A 24,462-nucleotide genomic window follows, 5' to 3' on the forward strand; every position below is an offset into this window, starting at 1 on the left:
GGGCCTCTGTTCTTTCTGAGATCATGACACATAAAGTGCCCACGCGTCCATCTCTCTCTCCTGACCCCTGGATCATCTAGAGCCGGGCCTCTGTTCTTTCTGAGATCATGACACATAAAGTGCCCACGCGTCCATCTCTCTCTCCTGACCCCTGGATCATCTAGAGCCGGGCCTCTGTTCTTTCTGAGATCATGACACATAAAGTGCAGAGGCGTCCATCTCTCTCTCCAGACCCCTGGATCATGCTAGAGCCGGGCCTCTGTTCTTTCTGAGATCATGACACATAAAGTGCCCACGCGTCCATCTCTCTCTCCTGACCCCTGGATCATCTAGAGCCGGGCCTCTGTTCTTTCTGAGATCATGACACATAAAGTGCCCACGCGTCCATCTCTCTCTCCTGACCCCTGGATCATCTAGAGCCGGGCCTCTGTTCTTTCTGAGATCATGACACATAAAGTGCAGAGGCGTCCATCTCTCTCTCCAGACCCCTGGATCATGCTAGAGCCGGGCCTCTGTTCTTTCTGAGATCATGACACATAAAGTGCCCACGCGTCCATCTCTCTCTCCTGACCCCTGGATCATCTAGAGCCGGGCCTCTGTTCTTTCTGAGATCATGACACATAAAGTGCCCACGCGTCCATCTCTCTCTCCTGACCCCTGGATCATCTAGAGCCGGGCCTCTGTTCTTTCTGAGATCATGACACATAAAGTGCCCACGCGTCCATCTCTCTCTCCTGACCCCTGGATCATCTAGAGCCGGGCCTCTGTTCTTTCTGAGATCATGACACATAAAGTGCAGAGGCGTCCATCTCTCTCTCCAGACCCCTGGATCATGCTAGAGCCGGGCCTCTGTTCTTTCTGAGATCATGACACATAAAGTGCCCACGCGTCCATCTCTCTCTCCTGGCCCCTGGATCATCTAGAGCCGGGCCTCTGTTCTTTCTGAGATCATGACACATAAAGTGCCCACGCGTCCATCTCTCTCTCCTGACCCCTGGATCATCTAGAGCCGGGCCTCTGTTCTTTCTGAGATCATGACACATAAAGTGCCCACGCGTCCATCTCTCTCTCCTGACCCCTGGATCATCTAGAGCCGGGCCTCTGTTCTTTCTGAGATCATGACACATAAAGTGCAGAGGCGTCCATCTCTCTCTCCAGACCCCTGGATCATGCTAGAGCCGGGCCTCTGTTCTTTCTGAGATCATGACACATAAAGTGCAGAGGCGTCCATCTCTCTCTCCAGACCCCTGGATCATGCTAGAGCCGGGCCTCCTTCTTCTTTCTGAGATCATGAAACATAAAGTGCAGAGGCGTCCATCTCTCTCTCCAGACCCCTGGATCATCTAGAGCCGGGCCTCTGTTCTTTCCAACAGTCCTCGTTTGTGAGCCTTCGAGATAAAATACCCCGAGAATGTCTTATTAACAGGGTTGACTATTAGGTATTAAATAAACATAAAAGCAAAATCGAACATCCTTGTAACCTAAATACCAGATATTAAAACAGGCTCCCTCTGATACTTATGTTGGTGAATTTTTTCATAAATATAAAATCACGCACGTGTTTAACTTCCGGGTTTCGATCACCTCTACTTGTGCAACGGTGAGTGGGGGAGAAAGAGGGGGCACCCCGGGGGCCCGGCCGCCTGAGTCCAGCACCGGGGGCCCGGCCCCCCGTGAGGAGTGGGGCCCGGTGTGTTATTACCCCACAGGAGTGACGCGCGCGCTCACGACGCTGCACAACATCACGTTTCACGGCTGCGCACGCGCAGGACCGCGCGTCACAGCTGCGCATGTGCGGGGCGAAGACACTACTTCCTATCGCTGCGCAATCACGGAGTGCTGTGACCAGCCCTGGACAGAGGCAGCTCAGTCTCACTGCGCCTGCGCAGAGGAAAGACACCCCCCATAGAGGCGCCGAACCGAGGAGCTTTGCACTTCAATACATCGCGGCGGGTGCTGAGGCGCGAGGCGCCTCGCGCGCCGCTGCGGGAGCCAGTTGCATCTCATTCATTGTGTCCCCGCGCGGACACTGTGATTCTTGGGCTTCTTTGTGTCCCTGCGAAACCCCCGTCCCACCTGTACTGGCTCTGAGCTGTCGGGGCCTGTGCTGTGCTCCGTGCTGTCGAAGCCTGTGTTGTGAACTAAATAAATATTTCTTGCAACGACTTCTTGAGTTGAATTGTCTTGATAGCGGTTTCTGTCCTCAGCGCATGCGCGGTTCTCATCCACGGGCCCTTCCGAGGTAGGCTGTGTCTGTCCTCAGCGCATGCGTAGTTGTTCATCCATGACCCTATTTTACCAGCGTTAGGTGCTGTCTGTCCTCCGCGCATGAACAGTTGTTCATCCAAAGGCCCTCTTTAGTTCAGTCCTGGTGTTATACCTTGGAAAGCTCAGCAGGGCCAGCGAGGGTGCCAGACCCACAGCAGGGACCCCAGCACCCATATTAAACCCCAGGTGAGGCCATGAGATAGAAAGATTGAACACCTAATTATTGTATAGCTAAACATAAACAACAAGCATTGGCATAGCCAGTAGGTCTCGCCTTTGGGACCTCCCAAGTCAAACAGGAAGATCATCCTGGAGTGATTCTGAAGTCATTCGATGACTTCAGCCAGGCAATTCCTGCAATTAACTGGGGATGTCATCTGAAGCCATCCTGAAGTCTGCCCACAGGGCAGAATATTTAAATGTGATGACGTCATCAGAGAAACTACTCCAGGATTAAGGTCCGATTACTTCAGTGGAAAACATGTGATGAGCTTGAACTACTGCCGAATGATTCCATGCTGATTACAGGATTAGGGAGGATTATTCCAAGATGGGTCCCTGATTACTTCAGTGGAAAACATGTGATGACTTTGTACTACGCCAGAATGATCCCATGATGATTTCAGATTAGGTTGGATTACTCCAGGATGATCTTTTGAGTATTTCAGGATGGGGCTGTATTATTACAGAATCATTTTGTGACGACTTCAGAATGAGGCTGCATTACTCATGGATGATCCAAGGATAACTTTAGAATGAGACTGGAACCGGACTAGTTGATTAATTAATAATGGGGATGTATTACCGCAGGATGGGTTCTGGCTGTATTACTGCATGGCGGTGTCAATATGCAGACGTATTATTCTAGGATGACCTCCAGTAGTAATACTTGTTTGCCATTCACAAGATGTTAAGAAATACAGTTGTATTACTTTGTTAGCAGAGCAAATAATGGTTACAAAAACAAGCACTGGCAAAGCCAATAGGTTTTTGCCTTTTTGACCATGTGACTGCAATTGTGGCTGCCTTTTTAGTAGTAAAATATAGCATAGTTCTTATGTATTAACATCCAGTGTTTATTACATTATTTAGAATATGATCATAATGATCAAATAGGTTAAGATGAAAAAAAATCAATCACATAATGCCTACGAAGTGCAAAGAAAAGCACTGGGGGCATGAATAGGAAATGCCACAAACGTTCTAAGGATGAAGCATCTGGTTTACACAACTAAATAATAACAAGCATTGGCATAGCCAATAGGTCTCGCCTTTGGAAACTTTTAAGTGTTTAGCGAGATATATTGACTTTACCAATGTCTTTAAGCTGTTCTGTACAGATTCTGCTGCATGCTGAAAAGTTATAATAAAGAAGTGGCAGAAGCATTTTTGTTACCTTAGATATGACCACAAAAACATTATGTACAACTGAACGACCATATTAAAAAAGTATCAAAAATAACGTCTGGAGGTTTTTTTTTGTCCTTTCAATGCTGGCAACTTGTATCTGCCTGTCCCAATGGTTGCTTGTTGTGGTTTTTTTCTTTATGGAGGGGGCATAAATAACAGGAGGCTAGTGAGAGAGTCAGTGAGTGAGTGAGAGAGAGCAAGCGAGTCAGTCCGTGAGAGAGCGAGTCAGTGAGAGAGAGCGAGTCAGTCAGTGAGAGAGAACGAGTCAGTCAGTGAGAGAGAGAACGAGTCAGTCAGTGAGAGAGAGAACGAGCCAGTCAGTCAGTGAGAGAGAGCAAGCGAGTCAGTGAGAGAGAGCGAGCGAGTCAGTCAGTGAGAGAGAGCGAGCGAGTCAGTCAGTGAGAGAGAGCGAGCGAGTCAGTCAGTGAGAGAGAGCGAGCGAGTCAGTCAGTGAGAGAGAGCGAGCGAGTCAGTCAGTGAGAGAGAGCGAGCGAGTCAGTGAGAGAGAACGAGCGAGTGAGAGAGAGAGAACGAGCGAGTGAGAGAGCTAGTCAGTCAGTGAGAGAGAGCGAGTCAGTCAGTGAGAGAGAGCGAGTCAGTCAGTGAGAGAGAGCGAGTCAGTCAGTGAGAGAGAGCGAGTCAGTCAGTGAGAGAGAGCGAGTCAGTCAGTGAGAGAGAGCGAGTCAGTCAGTGAGAGAGAGCGAGTCAGTCAGTGAGAGAGAGAGCGAGTCAGTCAGTGAGAGAGAGCGAGTCAGTCAGTGAGAGAGAGCGAGTCAGTCAGTGAGAGAGAGCGAGTCAGTCAGTGAGAGAGAGCGAGTCAGTCAGTGAGAGAGAGCGAGCCAGTCAGTGAGAGAGAGCGAGTCAGTCAGTGAGAGAGAGAGAGCGAGTCAGTCAGTCAGTGAGAGAGAGAGAGAGCGAGTCAGTCAGTGAGAGAGAGAGAGCGAGTCAGTCAGTGAGAGAGAGCGAGTGAGTCAGTGAGAGAGAGCGAGTGAGTCAGTGAGAGAGAGAGAGAGAGTCAGTCAGTCAGTCAGTCAGTGAGAGAGTGAGCCAGTGAGAGAGAGAGAGCGAGTCAGTCAGTGAGAGAGAGAGAGAGAGAGCCAGTCAGTGAGAGAGAGAGAGAGAGTGAGTCAGTCAGTCAGTCAGTGAGAGAGAGAGAGCGAGTCAGTCAGAGAGAGAGAGAGAGAGTCAGTCAGAGAGAGTGAGTCAGTCCGCAAAGGTGTCTGCGAGAGTCTAGCTTAGGTTTTGTACTGGAAGGGTCCTCTTTCAGTAAAAAAAATACTATGCCTAGAAAAAAGTGAAAACTTTACCCATTTTGGAGGAGTGTTGTACCAAATACCAATTTGCTTTGGTTTGTAAATCCTGAAAAGATTTTGAATCAAGTCTGCATTAGAAAACTTAAGCACACCAAAAGCAAAACATCCATAAATCTGGTCCCAACTATCAGATCAATATTCTCCTGCTCTGGAAAGATACTTTTTAAACTCTATCGCGAGATGTGGGCACTGTATGAAATAAATCTCAGAAACATTCTTTTTGGCTAGCTTTGTGCTATAGAAATACCATATGTACACAAAAGTAGTGGTCTGCAACAATGTTATGCTTTGCATTCAGATGAGCTTAACAACTCCCATGCTCCCGACTCACTGGGACTTGCCTTACTTTGAGCTACAGAGAATTACCTAGAGCTGTTTAACTTGATGACCAGTAACAAAAGACTGAAATAAATCATGGTTAAATGAAAAAGCATCAAAGGGGATGTGTCCACATGTAATTTTATTGATCTAAAACACTTTTGGTTCCATAGGAGCCAGGATACCGAACAATAGAACAAAAAAAGTCTAGGACACTGTTCTAGAGGGGAAAAAATGCCAGAATACTACAAGAAGAACAAAAGGCTGAATGAAAGCCAGCAACTTCGTTATTTGTTTCTAGATTCAGAGGTTTCTTTAGTCCTCTTCCGGCATTGCATACTTTATAGCCAGCTTCCTTCTCATAGTTTTGTTGTCCAGTGTTGGCCAGTGTTGGCCAGCCGCAATCCCTGCACATAGACTTCATAAATTCTGGGAAAAAAGAAATTAACATAAATCAGTATCATGTTACCACCACTTTTTTAGGTTTTTAATAGGTTTGGGCTGCCCCGTCCAAGTGAAGAAACTGCCGTTCACCAGACGTTGTCCCACTTCCTATGCAAACAGAAAGCAATCAATACCAGATTTAACTTACAAAACCATCATGAAGGCAGCCATGTTGAGCCTGAACCCTACTTACAATATTCTTATTTGCAAAACAGTCTAAGAAATTACCATACTGACCAGAAATCCAAAAAGGAGCTTACGGCCAAGTGCTTGGAACAGGGCAACTGATCTAATTATTGGGAGAGCTGATCAGGTCTAAATAAAAGCTGTGAGCACAGTGTTTTATAAGTGTAGTGTGCTATCACCCATTCATCCAGTTTGAGCTCCTCACCTGGACCTACACATTCTGAAATTAAACCCCAACTCAAGGCTTTGCGCCAGATTTGCATGCCATTTGTAGCGCAAACTCTCAATGAGTTACAACCCCTCCCCTATTGCTCTTTTGCAGACGTCCGTTAGTTAGGTGTGAAGGAGTCATTGTACAATAATATGATCCAGGAGCATATATGCAAATATATATTTTAACACTGTATGTATATTCAAGTATTTTTATAGTTCAAGATCAATCAGAGTGGAAATTGTGCCAGTAGTGGCTGGGTGTGGATCTGCTTGGGCAACAGACTCCCCCAATACCAGTTGACAAGTGCAAACAGAGTCGTGAGGCCACGCTTAGTAATAGCAAAGCAAGGCAAGTTTGCCCCACGCCACTGATCACTGCCATGTGGAATGGGGCACTGACCACATAACTTGATGAACTCACGATTATAAGGTACAGGGCACAACTCTGTGTTCCAGACCATGGAAAATGGATACACTGCCAGGTCGCAATTTGCTGCTACTTTTTTCAGTTTGTAAGTTGCTAAGTCTTATTGGCTGAGACAAACTTGGATAAACTAAATGTTGACTAAGATATATATATATATATATATATATATATATATATATATATATATATATATATATATATATATATATATATATATATATATATATATATATATATATATATATATATATATAAGCACATGGAAATACTTTAATATTTTTGCCAAGGTAGCACGTGAAAGGTAATATTATCAGTGCAAGGGTTCTAACATTTTAGTTAGACTGATCCTCAATGCATAGCCACCGTTACAGTGGCTTTCACATGGCCAAGGGATGGTGCAGGTCAGAAATAAACGCCTTAGACATCTAGAGACAGGAGAGAGATACCATGTGTGTTCTTTTCCAGCTTGGGCAAGTGACAAGTTTGGCATTTAACAGTTGACTGATTCAATGTTGGCCCTTTACAGGTGCATGACTATGGCACCAAGGCCCTTTACCACTCATTCAAACAAATATGCCTCTGGAAATACAATCAGGGCAGACTGATAGATCACTGGTATCCTGGAAAAGCTATCTGTTCCATAACTATCAAAGCGTTTCAAATTAGTTGAACAAGGATCCATTCTACTTCCTCCTTTCAACATCTAAAACAGGTAAGACTGAAGATGGCCATAATCTATGACACAAAAGCTGATTCACAAAAAACAAGGTCCTAAACACCCAGCATTAGACAGAACAAGGCTCAAGGAGAGCTGGATGCGGGCATTGTCAGTCAAGCCCGCTCCTATGGCAGACAGGGAGCTGGGTGGAGTCAAGTGTGGATAAATTGGTCAGTCCGTGACAAGAACGTGGTTCGCGTTCAGTCACAGATCTGCCTAGCATTTCCCGCACTCCCTTTGTGTTGTCCACTTGCCTGCTCGGGTCCTGTTGTCCCGCAGTCGGAATTCATGGTATCTTGATTGGACGTCTCTGACATGTTACCGCTCCTTCACGCGGGTCTTCCTCTTACAGGTCGTTGATCTCTTCTTCCGGGTTCCTGTCCGCATCCATGTTCGCTCGCTGGAGGTACCTGCTTGTGTAGTAGCTCTGTTTCTTCGCACCAGTTTCTTCAGCCTCTCGTCCTGTACAGAATACAATGAGAGTAGAAAGATATATTTAACCAAAGAATCCTTGTCTATCAGGTATATGGTAGGATGATGATGTTTTAGATGGTTAGAAGGACATAGTTACTTATCTGATTTATCTGATCCACGAAGAGTGGAAAAACTGTTATTCTTTCGTTTCCCTTGTTTAACAGGCTGGATATAAAGAGGAAAGGAAGTGAGGCATTGGCTGTGAACACAAGACAGGAGGCGGCAAAGAAGTTAAACACTGGAATAAACCAATTGTAGGCAGAAATAAAGCAGTTGTATCGGTTACAGAAGGTCTTGCTTGCAGCAACGCTTGCGCACTGCCAAAGCCCAACCAAAAATGCATATTTATTAACCATACGAAATAAAAAAACACTTTATAAAAACATATACAAATGATTTACATTATGCAGAACTATATTGCAGGATCTCCCAAAACCATCGAATATAACCATTGTGTCGATTTTGCTGGGGTTTGTCACAGCAGTTAAGTAGATGATGAAGCAAAATGGGGAGATGAACGGTAAGGGTATGTGAAGCACAGAAAGGGAGAAGAGGTGAGGCTGAAGAAGACTGGATGTATTAACAAGCATTTGCAATGCAATAGGTCTCATATCTTCCGGAGTTTGAGCTATTGGCATTGTAAATGAAAATGCCTTTTATTTATGTCTTGTTTTTAAAACAGAACAATAAAAGGCATTGTCATTAACAATGCCAATAGCTTAAACTGCCGCAAATGCAAGACCTATTGCATTCCAATGCCAGAGCCCATGCTATAAAAAAAAGTTGAGAGCATGTCGAAAATACTGTTTGGAGACTGTAATTAAAGCCTACGGAGTAACAACACATATAACAGGGAAGATTGGGAGGGACTACGATGCATATTGACCAATGAACAGCCACATTTAACAGTAAATAATGACACAAACCAATTAAAAATGTGTGGAGCTTCCAGTCCCTGAATACAGCATGCCTCACAGAGCAGCGTATGCACTGCCCAGGCTCAACCCATAAATGACGAAATAATTAAGTAATACTGTTACAAAATGTGCCCCATTAAGCTTCAGTTTGCCTTTTCTTTCTGCACAAGTTACTCAACCCTGTTGCATAATTTGACCCTCCTCTTCCGCATAATTCCAGTGGCCCTGGATACAGTCCAGGTATTGTGGACAGGAGGTTTGTGCGCGAGGCTAGTGAGGTGTCATGGTAGTGACATGTCACTGGGTGGGAAGACGTGTTTATCGGTGTTGCTGAGCACATATGTTTTGGGGTGCAGGCTGCAACACAGATGTCTCTGGGATTCAGGCTGCCGCATATATGTTTAGTACTGTGGGTGGGACTCTGGAGATTTATTAGAGCAGGCATCCAGTTTGGGGGGGTTGTGTGGTGCAGTAACTGGATGGGTGCTCATTGCACTCATGCTTATACATTTCTATTTATCTAACATACATTTCATCCATCATATATGTTAAGCATTTCAGTAATACTGGAAAGATAAAAGGCAGAGTGCTTCTCACCAGGATTAAAACTGTTCCCAAAGCTGTGGGCCTCAACTCACTGAGCTATCGCTACAGGTTTCATGTCAAATAGGATGAGAAACTTTCTATAAGAACACAGTAGGTTAATGTGCCTTGTGCAAATAGCCTTTTCCAACATGCAATTCAGGGTTTGCATTCTGGGATGTTTTATTGAGACTTTACACATAGATGAAAGTTGGAACCTTTATATTTAAGAATCATTGTGTACTGAAGGGCTGAGAGGACACTCTGTGGGGGAAAAAGTTGGCAAGAATTATGGTCGAAGGAAACATGGTAACTGTCCATATCTCTGCTAATATATATTAGGCAGTTTTTCATAGCCTGATCTCAACCCAAGGGTATGTGAGCGTTTAGAGTTGTAGTTATGAATGACATTCCAACGACTGAGTGACACTTTTACGCAAGCAAAATAAAGTATTGAAGGCGAAAGAAACATAAGTCCTCAGGAGAGTGAGGATGAGGCACACATTGATCACAGCCAGGCTGTATTATTTCAAAAAAACTTCAGCTTGCTCAACCCGCTGATCGCAACACAACACACCAGCTGCAGCCTGTCGCAGAGCTACATTACACAGGATGGAATGAAATGGAAAAATGCTCGTCATTATTATACCCAGACAGTGTCATGTTAGTCGCTTTCAATATCTGTATGTGTTTCATCTCACAGATACCCCTCTATCAGAGCCTTCTGCTTGAGCACCTCAGCAAATACAAAAGTGTAGTGAAACATCACCATAAGTGTAGGAATGTGCCCCTTTTTGCATGCTTACCGCCTAACGTTTTGTCTGATACTAATTCAACACAATTCCTTTAATGGGTTCCGGAGTAGTGTGCTACTTGCCCAAAAAAGGAAGCGCTTCAACGCTCCATCAGGGGTAACAAGCGCTATATAAATGCAAACCTTTTCCCTCTTCTATCCTTCGGAATCCAAATAACTGACTAACCTATCCACCACTCAAATTACTTTCATATTTCACTATACTAACTCAACATTAATCATTTACGGGTTCTGGAGTAGCGTGCCACTTGCTGAAAAAAGCGATTTGACGCCTCGTGGGTAGTAAGCGCTATATAAATGCAATTACAATACAATACAGGCTCTGCTGACTTAATTACCTGTGCGCTCTGGTCCATGTACCATGGATGTGAGGCCTTACTGAAACACCCTTCGCTCACTGCTCTCTAGTGACTCACGTTTCAGGATTAGCATATTCCTGTATTTTCATCCAGCCTGACAAAAGTATCTTAATTAAAGGTTCCAATTTGACTAGGATTGCATTATCAGACAGCGTGACAATACAGAGCGTCATGCCTCACTGAGTTTTTCCAAGCGCTGTAAATTTAGAGTGGTAGCATTATCCAGGTTCATGATTCTTAATTTACAGACATCTGAAAGACATAAGGATAAGTGAGCCTCACAAGGATTCAGGCTCATGAGCTGAAGGTCACTGATGTACCACTGAGCACTTTATTTTATAAGTAGATTTAATAACACTTTGTTCTAAAAACTTGATTCTTTTGTATTTTTTTATCTCGACTATTCCTGGGTTGTTGTTTTTTCCCCGTGGCATACATGTTCATTCAGTCATTGTATACTCAAGTCCACTGTATGTTTTATTCGTAAAAAAGAAAAAAAAGTTTATAAAATATATCTTACAAGCCTTAGGAATATAATAAACAATAGAGTGTAATCTGCGTTGCTGAACTTTTAACATTTAGGCATTGGTTTCGATTAAATTGTTATTTTGCATCCACCTCTGAAGAATGGACGGCTGGTTAGGCCCAGCAGGATGAAAAACAGAATTCAGTATTCAAGAGGGCTTGCATTAAAGTATTTTGCCGCCCAGAAGTCATGGCTATGGAACAGAAACCTGGTTCCCTGCCAGACAAAGAGGCCTAACCCTCCCGCAGTGATCACTCCTCCCAAGAGATAGCACTATCAGCAGGCAAAACTGCATCAATGCAGGTACTAGAATTGCACACCAGGCGTCGATAACACCTTGCGCTATGGATGGAAATTCGGGTGAGGCACCTTCCTATTCATACCGCACTGGGGGTTAGCTAGCTATAATTTGCCACGACGCAGACAATAGGTGTGGTATCGAATCTGTGACACGTCTTTCAGGCTAGTTAGTGCGGCTTTTGCATCACTTCCCACGGCTATCTCACTCTCCTATGTAGAGCGGCTTTGGCTATCCCTGTACCCACGCCGTAGTTGTGGGTGCGAAAGGAGGGTGCTGACGACAATCCTTTCGTGGAGCATTAATGAGGGACTCCCCAATACAGGCTTGGGTGAGGATATGTTCCATTAAGCCGCTACCGCATGTGCCCTCACAAAGAAAGTGCAGTACCAGGGACGGTTAGTGCAGGGGGTGGCTCAGTCAGGCAGTGAGCGTGGGTGCTCTGTCTTCCCCCAGGGAAGGACGAGCAGGGAACAGGATCTCGCCCACCACTGCACATTCTTCTTGATCTAGAACGAAATGTCTATAGCACTGGGCCCTTTGGGAGATGCAGAGCGCTCATCCTCAATTTGAGGGATGGCAGCTGGGGAGCAAAGGGTGCCAGCAGTCTGCAGCTTTATTAGTTCCAGGACCCGGCGATGGTGCAAGTCAGCTGCTTGGTGCTACTCTGGGACCTCGGTGTAGCGAGAATACATGTATAAGTAAATCAGCAGTTGGGGTAAGAAAGCAACCCTTCTCACCACAAAGTGAATCTGAGCCATTCCCTCGTTTAGGAGGTCAGGCTCACCTTTTTGAAATGTTGCCCGCACAACCAGTCGAGTAGAAGCACACCCCAGACCCAATTTTCCCAAAACCGGCTCCGCATGCCCAAGCTTACCTGAGATGCGGGAATTAATGCAGTTTCCCGTTGCCAGCAAATGTGCGCAAACCCCTGGAAAACAGAGACCGAGTACGCGCCATCATGCACCATTGCACCCTCACGGCATTCTGATGGAGCCGCAGTACAATGACGTCACTTCCGGCGCTACCGGATGTGCGTTGAGTTTCTGAGAGTCCACCTACGATTTATTCAGGTATACCTGCTTAAAAGTGAGTGGGAAGCAGAGAATGGAATTTGGAAAATAAAACATTTAGGCTATTTCTAGTTGTGTAGTGACGGGGCTAATTAGCTGAGCGACAAGACCTGCTCTTTTAATTGCAAGGACCCGGGTTCGAGTCCCAGCGCCGCACTTGTGCTGTTTGTCGCTCAAAAAACAGATAGGACTGTTTAATTCTTTAAAAAAATACCTGTGACCTTTTATGCTTTCCTTCTCCCATAAGGCACAATGAAAGCTAGAGACTAGCGTCTCTAGCTTGTAAGTACCCCAATGGGCCTTGATAATTCTTTAACAGGTCGCATTGCGTTTCATTTAAGGGGTTAGATTGGGCAGCAGTAGCCTAGGTCGCCGAGGCGTTCACTTTCATGCAATAAAACCAGTATAGTCTTTCCACTTTTAGGTGTATGACATTTCATTTGCAACCATTGGCACGGAGTACATTTTTTGCTACTCATGCATCGCTACTGCCCTTTTTGTTGATTAAAAATCGCAAAGCAATATTTCACATTTGTAAAAATTCACAACCAAAATACATCACAATTTAAAAGATAAAATCAGCGCATTTAGGGCTGATGTAGTAATTATATTGTAAGTAAACAGGGCCTCATCAGGAGAAAATTAATGACGTCTGATCAGCACGATGTTTATCATGTCTCTTGCCAACAGTGTTTGTGTTCCGCATTCGGAGAACATTGGTTGTATATTTGGGGGGACGGTCTGTCTTACTTTGTTATCAGTATACTGATTCTTGCCCTATTTACATTTAGAGATAACGTGGGCAACACTATCATGGTTCCAGGTAGTGCCGCCCCGCCTCCTTTTGTAAATGTGTACAATGTTATTTTGAAAAAAAGAACTACGTTCTGATGAACGCAAATGTACGTTATCCCCCCTCACTCCCACAAATGAAATCCTTCATTCTGAAAAACGGAGTCAACATGTTTCTCATGTAACGTAACTGGTGCTATGTAAAGCGCCCTGATACCCGATTCGGGTCAAGTTCGCGCTGTATAAAACTGCAAAAAAAAAAAAAAACACGATAATGCTCTGGGCACAGTACCTAGTGTTTGGTTTGGAGTACTCTGCCCGCAGTTACCTACTCAATTTCATTTATTAGACTATAATGTTGATCTATCTAAAATAATCTGGAACATGTACAGGGTTCATATGACAACTGTTCACTTTTAAGAAGTACTTCTCAGTGCAACACTATAATGTGGATGTATCATTGTCCAAGCTTCCACATGTTAAAGAAATTAACTTTTTAGAATTTTGAAGGGACTTTATCATATTTTATGTGATTTTTTTAGTTTGATTAAATGGCAAGCAGTTGCTGGGCTTGGCTTGTACACGGGCATTAAGAGAAGACCAGTCATCAGATAATCATTTTCAAGTCCCCTTAAATCATCATGAATAATGACACCTTCTGAGGTCATCAAATACTAATTTTTAAGTCATCCTCAAATCATCAGGCTGAGCCTTTGAGCTTTGCTGATGACTTGAAGAGCTTGATGATGTCTGACGATGTGAAAATTACCTCTAATGTAGTTGGAAGATCATCAAATGAATCTAGGATAGCTTCTAAAGTAATCCTGTTTGACCTGGGCTTATACGTGTTTAGTTATCCAGCACAATATCCTTGGTGCAACAGCATCAACTGTTGCATGACTAAACACTTATAAGGTCCCAAAGGCGAGACCTATTGGCTATGCCAATGCTTGTTTTCATTGGTTCCTGTTTGTGCCTTTTAGAGATGCATGCTTCTGTTTCGTCCTCGTGTCTAACTCCTCCCACCTTTTGTTGATCTAGGTCACGGGTACTCGCAAACATTTTCCCGGGGGCCGCAAAGTTTGGTCTATGGTGTGACCAAGGGCCGCACTGATGCCAGCGGTGTGTAAAGTCGGGGTCGGGAAACAAAGCATGTATGTGGCTGCCTTCAAGAATGAAGGTGGTAATAAAGTTAAGGGCCTAGTTACCTCCTATTCCTTACTGTAATTAACCTTTAAATAAGTGTTTGCTGCATATGTAAGTTTCTTTTTCATGTTAGTACTGTGTCGAGTAAACGGCAGCCCAGTGCTGCTGCTGCCCGGGGGTCCTCATGTAATGACCCGAAGGGCCTTATCCGGCCCTCGTGCCGACTATCACTGATCTAGATCCTCCCTGGCAACCGCCCCAGCTACATATGTATTTCCATGTTCTTCAATAAGGGGGCGGGGTAGAGCCGGGGCTGCTGTATCTCTTTTGCTCTCGGTGGTTCCATGGGATTAAAAGCTGCTCATTCTGCTAATCCTTCCCTAACTTTCCAGAAGTGTCAGAGCATACAGGCTCGCGGAGTCAATTTTGGTTACTGAGCGAGTATGTTACATTTTCGCAACATTTCTTCAGCGAATCCGTTTATTCCCAATGTATGGTTACAGGAGGCTCTGATCAGATTCTTCCTGTTTCTCTTGCTAAGCCATAGCGCGTTCATTTGGGGGGAGTGGGAGGGGTAGAGCTGGGGCTGCCTTTCCAGATGCTCACACCCTGCACAGCTCAAGAAGCTGCCATGGCTTAACAAGAGAAACAGGAAGAATCAGAGAAACTGACACAGGTCAGACACACGGTACCAGAGAGTACTAACTGACAACTTGCTTGTTTGCACAGTCTTTTTAAGCCAGAGTATTGTGAATGATTGAATGTATCGCTTTTAAAATTACTCTGAATGCTTCTAAGACAAGCTCATTTTAAATTTAAAGCTTTTTGAAAAAAATATTGTTTTTAACTGAAATGGAATTGAATGCTTACGTCAAACTGTAGAACGGAAGCTGGGCGTGGCAGGACCAGTGAGCACAGCTGAGAGAACTCGCCCTTGTGGGGAAGGGAACGAGGGACAGGTCAGTGCTCTAGTAGTTAAGCAAAAGCCTACTTATGGTGCCCGCAACACGGACACGCAGCGGCACGCTGCTGGCGCATCTAAGGTAAGCCCGTCTGCGTCCAGACATGGTCAAAGGCAAGGAACCATGCCGGATTTGTCCCGGTAAGCTCATCACATATGATAGAGCAGTATTACTCTCCTTGAGATACTCGGGTAGTGCCCATTGTGAGATGACTCTAGCACCAACAAGCTTGATAGGGAAGAAGATGTCATGCCCTCTCTGCCGGACTGAGTTTAACTCAGGCAAGATTGAAGGGCCGCTACAACTAGATAGGCCCACAAGGAATGAGCAATGGGAAATGGGACTTAACAGTAGATCCTTGCCAGCACACACCACAGAAATCATAATGCTAATAGAGAATGAAGAACATGACATTCTCTTTGTTACTGAAACGTGGTTGAAAGACTGGTCCGTCCCTGACATAATCCAAGGACTAACCCCAGATTTTCTTAACCAAAGACAAGATAGGATGAGAAAAACAGGAGGCGGGGTAGCAATCATTTACAAAAATGACTGTGAATGCATGATATCGTCCATTACCACCACAAACAGTGAAACTGAACAATTCAGCCTAAAAGATCAGCTAATAGCTCGTTTTCAGGCACACTGCTCTACAGACTCCCAGGACCCCCCACTCCATTCCTAGAGGAATTTCCCAGCTTAATAGCAGACATGGTGGCCAGCAAGAGCTCCATTACATTATTGGGGGACTTTAACTTCCATCTGGAAGAACCAGATAATACCACAGCAGTTAGATTAATTGCAATAGTTGTTTCAGTTTCATGGAGGCCATGCGACTGAAACAACTGATAAACAAAAGCACCCATGTAAAGGGTACCATACTGGATGCCATTTTTAGGTCTCGCATATGCAGCGCGCATGCGCTGAATAGGAGTACCTTTAGCAGTCGCTATGCTCTTTTTTGTAAGCACATACTTGTGCTTGTGGTGGTATCCGCCTTGCGGGAGCAAGCAGGGGCGCGCCACAAGCACGAGTATGTGCTTCCAAAAAGAGCTGACTGCGCGCGCACGCACGCTGACATTCTAACGCGCCGCAAGTGCACGCATCCACTACTTGTATCTTCAAATGGCACTTGCATTGACAAATCTCATTAAAGATTGCTCCTAACACTGATGGACGCACATCTACAGGGTGTGCTTTACTTAAACAAAACCTGTTCATTCAACAATGGCTCCATGGATAGCATCAATGGAAAAAAGGGGGGCCCCTACAATGTATTGAGTTAGCTACTCGTAGGGAAAATAAACTATGTAGAGAAAAGGTGTAGCAAACTCCAAGGGCATAAATAGACCCTAAGTCAACATCTAATAATAATAAACCCTCCACAACATTCAAATGAGTATGTGCTGAAACAGTGATTTATACAAAAATTCTTAAATCTTTTTATTTTGGTTATAGTATATTTTCATGTTATTTTTGTCTTTTGTTTATAATTCTTTTACTTATTCATTTCATTTTTTACAATAAAAACATTTATATATGATAAATAATGTTCAAAAGCAGGGAAGAAAATTGTTATTTACAACTAGAAAAGTGCAAGGACAATGAGTGTAGACAGAAAAATTACATAACCACAATATCAAAAACAAAATACACCAGTGATATACGAGATATTCAGTCGTTGGAACAATTGATGAAGGCAATGCGGTTGAATAGGACTACGCGCGTTTCGGCCCAAAGGCCTTCGTCAGGTGACCGTCATTCGTACATTACATATAAACAAAAAAAGTGATATAACCTAAACAGACAAAACAAAAACAGAAAATATATATAAATATATAAACAGCACATACGTACAAATCAATTTCAGTAATTTACAGTACAATTTCTGTTTCTGTATTAGAGGGTCTATAACATTTAGTATACAGATGCATATATATATACAGTGTTAACATTTTAGTGCAACCACTCAATATCAATTATAACGAAACCATCTAATTATTTAATTTAAACATGCCAGGGTACCTTGTAGATGATCATTCTTTACTTTTAGCTATATTTAATATACTTTTGTTGAAAAGTCACATAAAGTTTAAACATTTTTATTTTACTCCTAACTGTGATAGCTTTTCTAAAGGGTTCACAGACCAACAGTTCCATATTAGAGACAGATGCTTCGAAAGAGAGAAATCAAGAAAACAAGATAACTCTAGATGTGAATAAAGTACCTATTAAATCAACCTATAACTGAAGAATAAGGATACAACCATTTTTACTTACATCATAAATGTCACGTTGTGGAATCAACACAGAAAATTTGGTTCCTATGCCGACAGCTACTATTTCATTAGTATCGATTCTGATATGCTGAAAAATAGACATGCGATCTTGTTTAGACACTAAGGATTTACCATACACTATTAGACACTATCTTTGCTGCCCTACATTGGAGATGTACCTGATTTATTTCTGCAAAATGACTTTCAGCGCACTCAATCACGTGTTGAATTCAATGAATTAGGTCAATTGGCGTTAAAAACGTATCCATGGGGTCTTTGTTGAAGTAGCCTGACTCTAAATTAATAAGGGCAAAAAGGTTACTATTTGTATGTCACTGCACCCTTGTTTATTTCATTTAGAGTCTGTTCACAATATATAGAGTTGGCTAACCAAGGGCCTATAGCGAATTATTATTTTTATACCGCAATATCCTTCTTGTCAAATAAGGTCTATTCCGGACAAAAGTATACAAACAATTACAAGTTGCGGACCAAAAAAATGTCCTGGCGATATATATAATTTTAGCCCCACAATGGTCACAGTTATGACAGGGCGGTAATCGCACAAGAATTATAGGGGTATACACTTAGGATTTTGTATTTAAAGAGAGAAACACAACATACATATAAATGAAGCGTGTAATAATTCATCATAAATACGGCTGAGTAAACGCACGCATTGCACCCAAAAAGTCCCTTGAAGACACTTTAAAAGAGGGGAGTTCCTACCTCAAATATCCGACGATTATTATTTGTAACTTTCAGGGCAACATCCTATTTTTCTATTCGAATTCCAGCGAATATGTCAAGTGCCGTAATCTATTTCTTTGTTGTAAATATGCTCTAAAAGATAGAAGGACACTATTGTACTAAACATGATAATAGTGTAGATAGCCTCTCTAATCATATCTTTTACTGCCATTTCCTTGACGCAGTAATGCGGGTACATATGCTGGATAGGAGTTCTTTGTTGTATATATGCTCTAAAAAATCAATAGAAAGAAAACACTATTGTACTAGGCATAATAATAGTGTAGGTAGCCTCTCTCATCGTATCCTTATATCCCATTACCTTAACGTGTTGATGTCAGTACATACGCCGGATAGAAGTTCACGTAGTTCAGGCTTCCCATAACCTGAACATAAAACAGATAGAATAGAATCACTCCTAATCCCTTATCTGAAGCTGAACTATTATAAATCCAAAGAGGTTCCACTTGGATTTAAAGCATACCTTCGTCTCTAGGATGTCGTGCGCTGGGTCGGGGGTTCTGATCGTTCGGTGCTTCTGATGTCCGTGATCTAAACGAATTAGGCGATTTCCGGCTATATATACACAATTGCGCGCTCTCATTAGCTCGCACTACGTGCCTGACAGCTGCTGCCAATTACAGATAGCGCGGCTTGATGACGTGTAACGGCCTAGTCTCGAGTCGCAGCAACCAAAACAAGATTGAAGACAGACTACTCAGGGGTTTGAGCTATAAATATTGAAACTACCGGAGCAGCTGAAGAAAAGACTTTCGTTCATCTTTATTTGATGATTACACGGAAAAAATGATTTTGATTTAAATACAGATAATATCTGCAAGAAACTAACTAACAAAATTATAAACTCGTTTTATCACAGAAAAACGAATTGAAACAGATATGTTTATAACCAGACGGTATTTAATGTCTGAATGAAGTGACACATACACTCCATACAAACATTTAATCCGTGATGGACATAATCGTCACTAGTTCATAAGGTATGTAATATTACCCACCATACACATGACACCAGATCGTCAAACGAGTCACACAGTGACACTCAGTAATTTTAAGTACATGTCTATGTTTAAGGTCATACCCTGATACTATAATTAGAGGATCGCTTGCTGCCATGGAATTTCGGAATTCAGGCCCGATTTAAAAGTGTCCAGAGTGAAAATCCAAAACACTTCACGTTTGCGACAAATTTTGTCTATGTTAATGCCTGATTTTGCCACAATTTTTTCTAAGACTACCCACTGGATATCTTCAGGTTTGTGATCCTTGTCTAGATAATGCGACACTAGGGGGGCATTTAGCTTTCGTGTACGAATCGCTGATTTGTGTTCCGTGATTCTTGTACATACAGAACGTGAAGATTCACCAACATATCCTTTGTTGCATGGACAGATTAAAAGGTAAACAATGTTGGTAGTTTTACAATTTGTCATGGTCAACAAGGGAATAGTTATATTGTTGAAAGTGAATTCTGCAGTTTCAATTGTTAGTGGACAAATTTTACAGATTCCACACCTATGATTTCCTATCACTGGAGCCCCAGTGATAATATCTCTTTGGCTCTTGGCCTTCATAGTTGACATCCTGGATCTGACCACTATATCCTTAATATTTTTATCTTTCTTATAAGCAAAAAGAGGTTTGTTTATAATCTCCTTTCCGCTTCTGTTGACATTAAGGATATGCCAATTAGCATACAGAATTTGTTGGATTTGTTTATTCAACATGGAGTGCCTTGTTACGAATACTAAACTGGCATCCCGTTTGTCGTTGGTGCCTGTAAGGAGATGCTGACGATCATAATACCTGGCTCTTTTATAGGAGTCCCGTATCAATCTATGCGATTACCGCGTTCTAGAAACTTCTCCTTCATTACAGTAGCCCTCTGGTCATAGTCAGTTAATCTGGTACAATTCCTCCTCAGTCTAAGAAATTGACTGAAGGGAATGCTATCTTTCTGTGATGAGGGGTGGTAACTACTGTAATGAAGGAGAGTGTTACGTGCTGTCGGTTTAGTAAAAAGGTCCATGATTAGCTTTCCTTCATGATGTCTAATATTCAAATCTAGGAACTCAATTTCTGAGTTACTCATTTTCTCCGTGAATTTTAAATTGGGATCACAGGCATTCAACCAAGATATAAAATCTTGTAGAACATCCTCATTATCGTCCCAAATGAAAATAATGTCATCAATAAAACGTGACCAATAAAAAATTGATTCAAAAAAAGGTGCAACCTCATTAAAAATAAATTTTTCCTCAAATAAAGCCACATAAATGTTAGCGATTGTGGGTGCACACGAAGCGCCCATGCTGACTCCTCTGATTTGCTTATAGAGTTGCCCTGCAAATTCAAAAATGTTATTTTCCAAAATAATTTGGAGACAGTCCAAGATAAATGACATATTACAGTCAATGTTGAAGGACTCAATGAACCACTTGGTGGCTTCCATCGCCCCTTCACAGGGAATATTGGAGTAAAGGCTCTCTACGTCCAGTGTTACCATCCACTGACGGTGAGCATTGAACGTGGTACCTTCAAACTGAGTAATTACATGTCTGGTATCTTTGATGTGTCCTAGAATTTTCTCTATGTGAGGACGCAAGATAGCATCTATGTACTTTGAGATGGGTTCTGTCACACTTCCGATGGTGGTAACTATCGGACGAAGGGGGGGATCATGTTCGTTCTTGTGAACTTTGGGGATCCCATATATACTAGCCATTTTTGGGTTTCCTATGTTCATGTAGTCATGCTCTTTCTGACAAATATCTCCATTACCTAAAGCTTTGGAAATTAATCTGGTGATCTTATTTTTGATGGTACTAGTTGGGTCTTTAGTAATTCTAGAGTAGAATTTTGTATCGCTAAGCATGTTTACCATTTTCTCGATATAGTTGTTGGTATCAAAAATAGCAATTCCCCCTCCCTTATCACAACTTTTCACAATTATTTGAGTTGATTCTTTTAGTTGTAATAATGCATTGTGTTCATCAATAGAGATATTATAGGGGGTATGTGGTATATATTTGGTGATGTTTTGTAGTTTAGAGGTGACAATCTTTTCAAAAATTCCTATTTCCGGATCGACTTGATCCAGAGACGGTGTAAAAATCGATTTCGGTGACAAACCAGATCTATTAGGTTCTGGTAACTCGCATTCTTGATTGGAGAAAAAAAAATTTAATCGTATTTTCCGAAAAAAACTTATCATGTCATTGAATAATTCGAACTTATTCAAACCAGAGTGGGGGACAAACGAGAGACCTCTCGAGAGTACTGCAAGAGTGGCTGAGTTAGTATTATGGCTACTCAAATTGAAAATAGGTATTGTATTCATTGTCTCCAATACCTTGCATTTCTCGTTTCTAGGTATCTCTCCGTATTCTGTTGATTGTCCTGGAATTGGGGCTGATAGGGACCCTGAGGTTGATATGATTGGTTCGATGGATATTGTTCTTGTGGTTGATATTGTTGGTTGTATTGGTATTGCTGTTGTGGCCGATATTGGGATCGATAATTCGTTCTCCAATTTCCTCTCGGTTGACGTCTCCCTAAAAAGGTCTGTACCCTTGATTGGCTCTGAAACGATTTCCCCTCGGTTGAAAAGGTGGCATACTAGAGTTACTTCCTGAATCTGAGGAATTGGAAAAAGTGGAAACATTTTTTGATCTTGAATCTGAATGGGTTGTATGTTCTAGGTCATTTTCGCTTACTTGGGCATAGAAATTATCTGCCAAGTATGGATATACTTTTTCCATACTAAAAAAGCGTAAATCTTTCTGTAATTTATCCATTTTGCGCTTAAACAGATAGTCACTATATGAATTGAGGTCCATCTCTACATCTTCTAGCTTTTTTTTAATATCTGTAATTATTGTAGAGTTTTTGATCTTATCCTCAAGATCTGCAATTTCTTTGGCTAGTTCATCTAGGACCTCTCTGACCGTTTCTACTATAAGCATCATGTGGTCCCTAGAACATCTATTAGAAATAAGGGACCAACGTTCAAGAAAATGCTTTAGGTGGATAAATAGACCAGGGATGTTTTTTATCTGGAGACCCTGCAGAATAACTCCTGCTTTAAGATAGTCTAGAATAAATCTTCCATGTAACTCAGTTCTTTTACTTTTCTTTTTGAGGGCCAATAGTTTTAGTAGGTCCTCACATTGCTCATTGTTTGATGTGTTTCTAGTATCAAAACTAACCGAAGACCCTACCATAGAGGCAAATTCTTCGTCACTGAAGCCATGAGATTTTAGTGTGGCCATAATGAATGCGAGAAATAGAATTAGTGTCAGTAAAGCAATGAAAAAAAGGGGGAAAAAAGAGAATAGCAAAAAAGATTCAGGTATGTAAACGGAACTGCTGGCTAGATTACCCTAGAATACCATCAAAGTATTATGGATGAGTAGATTATACACATAAATCTGGCAAAAAGAGACTGTGGTGTACACTATTCGCTGTTCTTTTGTTACACAAGAAAAAAATACTTAAATACTGTGGCAAAAAAGGGGGGATGATATAAAGGACAAGACCCCTCATGGACTGGCCATGAGTATAAATTCAATGGAAAAAAGGGGGGCCCCTACAATGTACTGAGTTAGCTACTCGTAGGGAAAATAAACTATGTAGAGAAAAGGTGTAGCAAACTCCAAGGGCATAAATAGACCCTAAGTCAACATCTAATAAGAATAATAATAAACCCTCCACAACATTCAAATGAGTATGTGCTGAAACAGTGATTTATACAAAAATTCTTAAATCTTTTTATTTTGGTTATAGTATATTTTCATGTTATTTTTGTCTTTTGTTTATAATTCTTTTACTTATTCATTTCATTTTTTACAATAAAAACATTTATATATGATAAATAATGTTCAAAAGCAGGGAAGAAAATTGTTATTTACAACTAGAAAAGTGCAAGGACAATGAGTGTAGACAGAAAAATTACATAACCACAATATCAAAAACAAAATACACCAGTGATATACGAGATATTCAGTCGTTGGAACAATTGATGAAGGCAATGCGGTTGAATAGGACTACGCGCGTTTCGGCCCAAAGGCCTTCGTCAGGTGACCGTCATTCGTACATTACATATAAACAAAAAAAGTGATATAACCTAAACAGACAAAACAAAAACAGAAAATATATATAAATATATAAACAGCACATACGTACAAATCAATTTCAGTAATTTACAGTACAATTTCTGTTTCTGTATTAGAGGGTCTATAACATTTAGTATACAGATGCATATATATATACAGTGTTAACATTTTAGTGCAACCACTCAATATCAATTATAACGAAACCATCTAATTATTTAATTTAAACATGCCAGGTTACCTTGTAGATGATCATTCTTTACTTTTAGCTATATTTAATATACTTTTGTTGAAAAGTCACATAAAGTTTAAACATTTTTATTTTACTCCTAACTGTGATAGCTTTTCTAAAGGGTTCACAGACCAACAGTTCCATATTAGAGACAGATGCTTCGAAAGAGAGAAATCAAGAAAACAAGATAACTCTAGATGTGAATAAAGTACCTATTAAATCAACCTATAGTTGCCCTTACTGAAGAATAAGGATACAACCATTTTTACTTACATCATAAATGTCACGTTGTGGAATCAACACAGAAAATTTGGTTCCTATGCCGACAGCTACTATTTCATTAGTATCGATTCTGATATGCTGAAAAATAGACATGCGATCTTGTTTAGACACTAATGATTTACCATACACTATTAGACACTATCTTTGCTGCCCTACATTGGAGATGTACCTGATTTATTTCTGCAAAATGACTTTCAGCGCACTCAATCACGTGTTGAATTCAATGAATTAGGTCAATTGGCGTTAAAAACGTATCCATGGGGTCTTTGTTGAAGTAGTCTGACTCTAAATTAATAAGGGCAAAAAGGTTACTATTTGTATGTCACTGCACCCTTGTTTATTTCATTTAGAGTCTGTTCACAATATATAGAGTTGGCTAACCAAGGGCCTATAGCGAATTATTATTTTTATACCGCAATATCCTTCTTGTCAAATAAGGTCTATTCCGGACAAAAGTATACAAACAATTACAAGTTGCGGACCAAAAAAATGTCCTGGCGATATATATAATTTTAGCCCCACAATGGTCACAGTTATGACAGGGCGG

The sequence above is a fragment of the Lissotriton helveticus genome (genome assembly GCF_964261635.1).
Source record: "Lissotriton helveticus chromosome 1_1 unlocalized genomic scaffold, aLisHel1.1 SUPER_1_unloc_17, whole genome shotgun sequence".
NCBI lineage: Eukaryota > Metazoa > Chordata > Amphibia > Caudata > Salamandridae > Lissotriton > Lissotriton helveticus.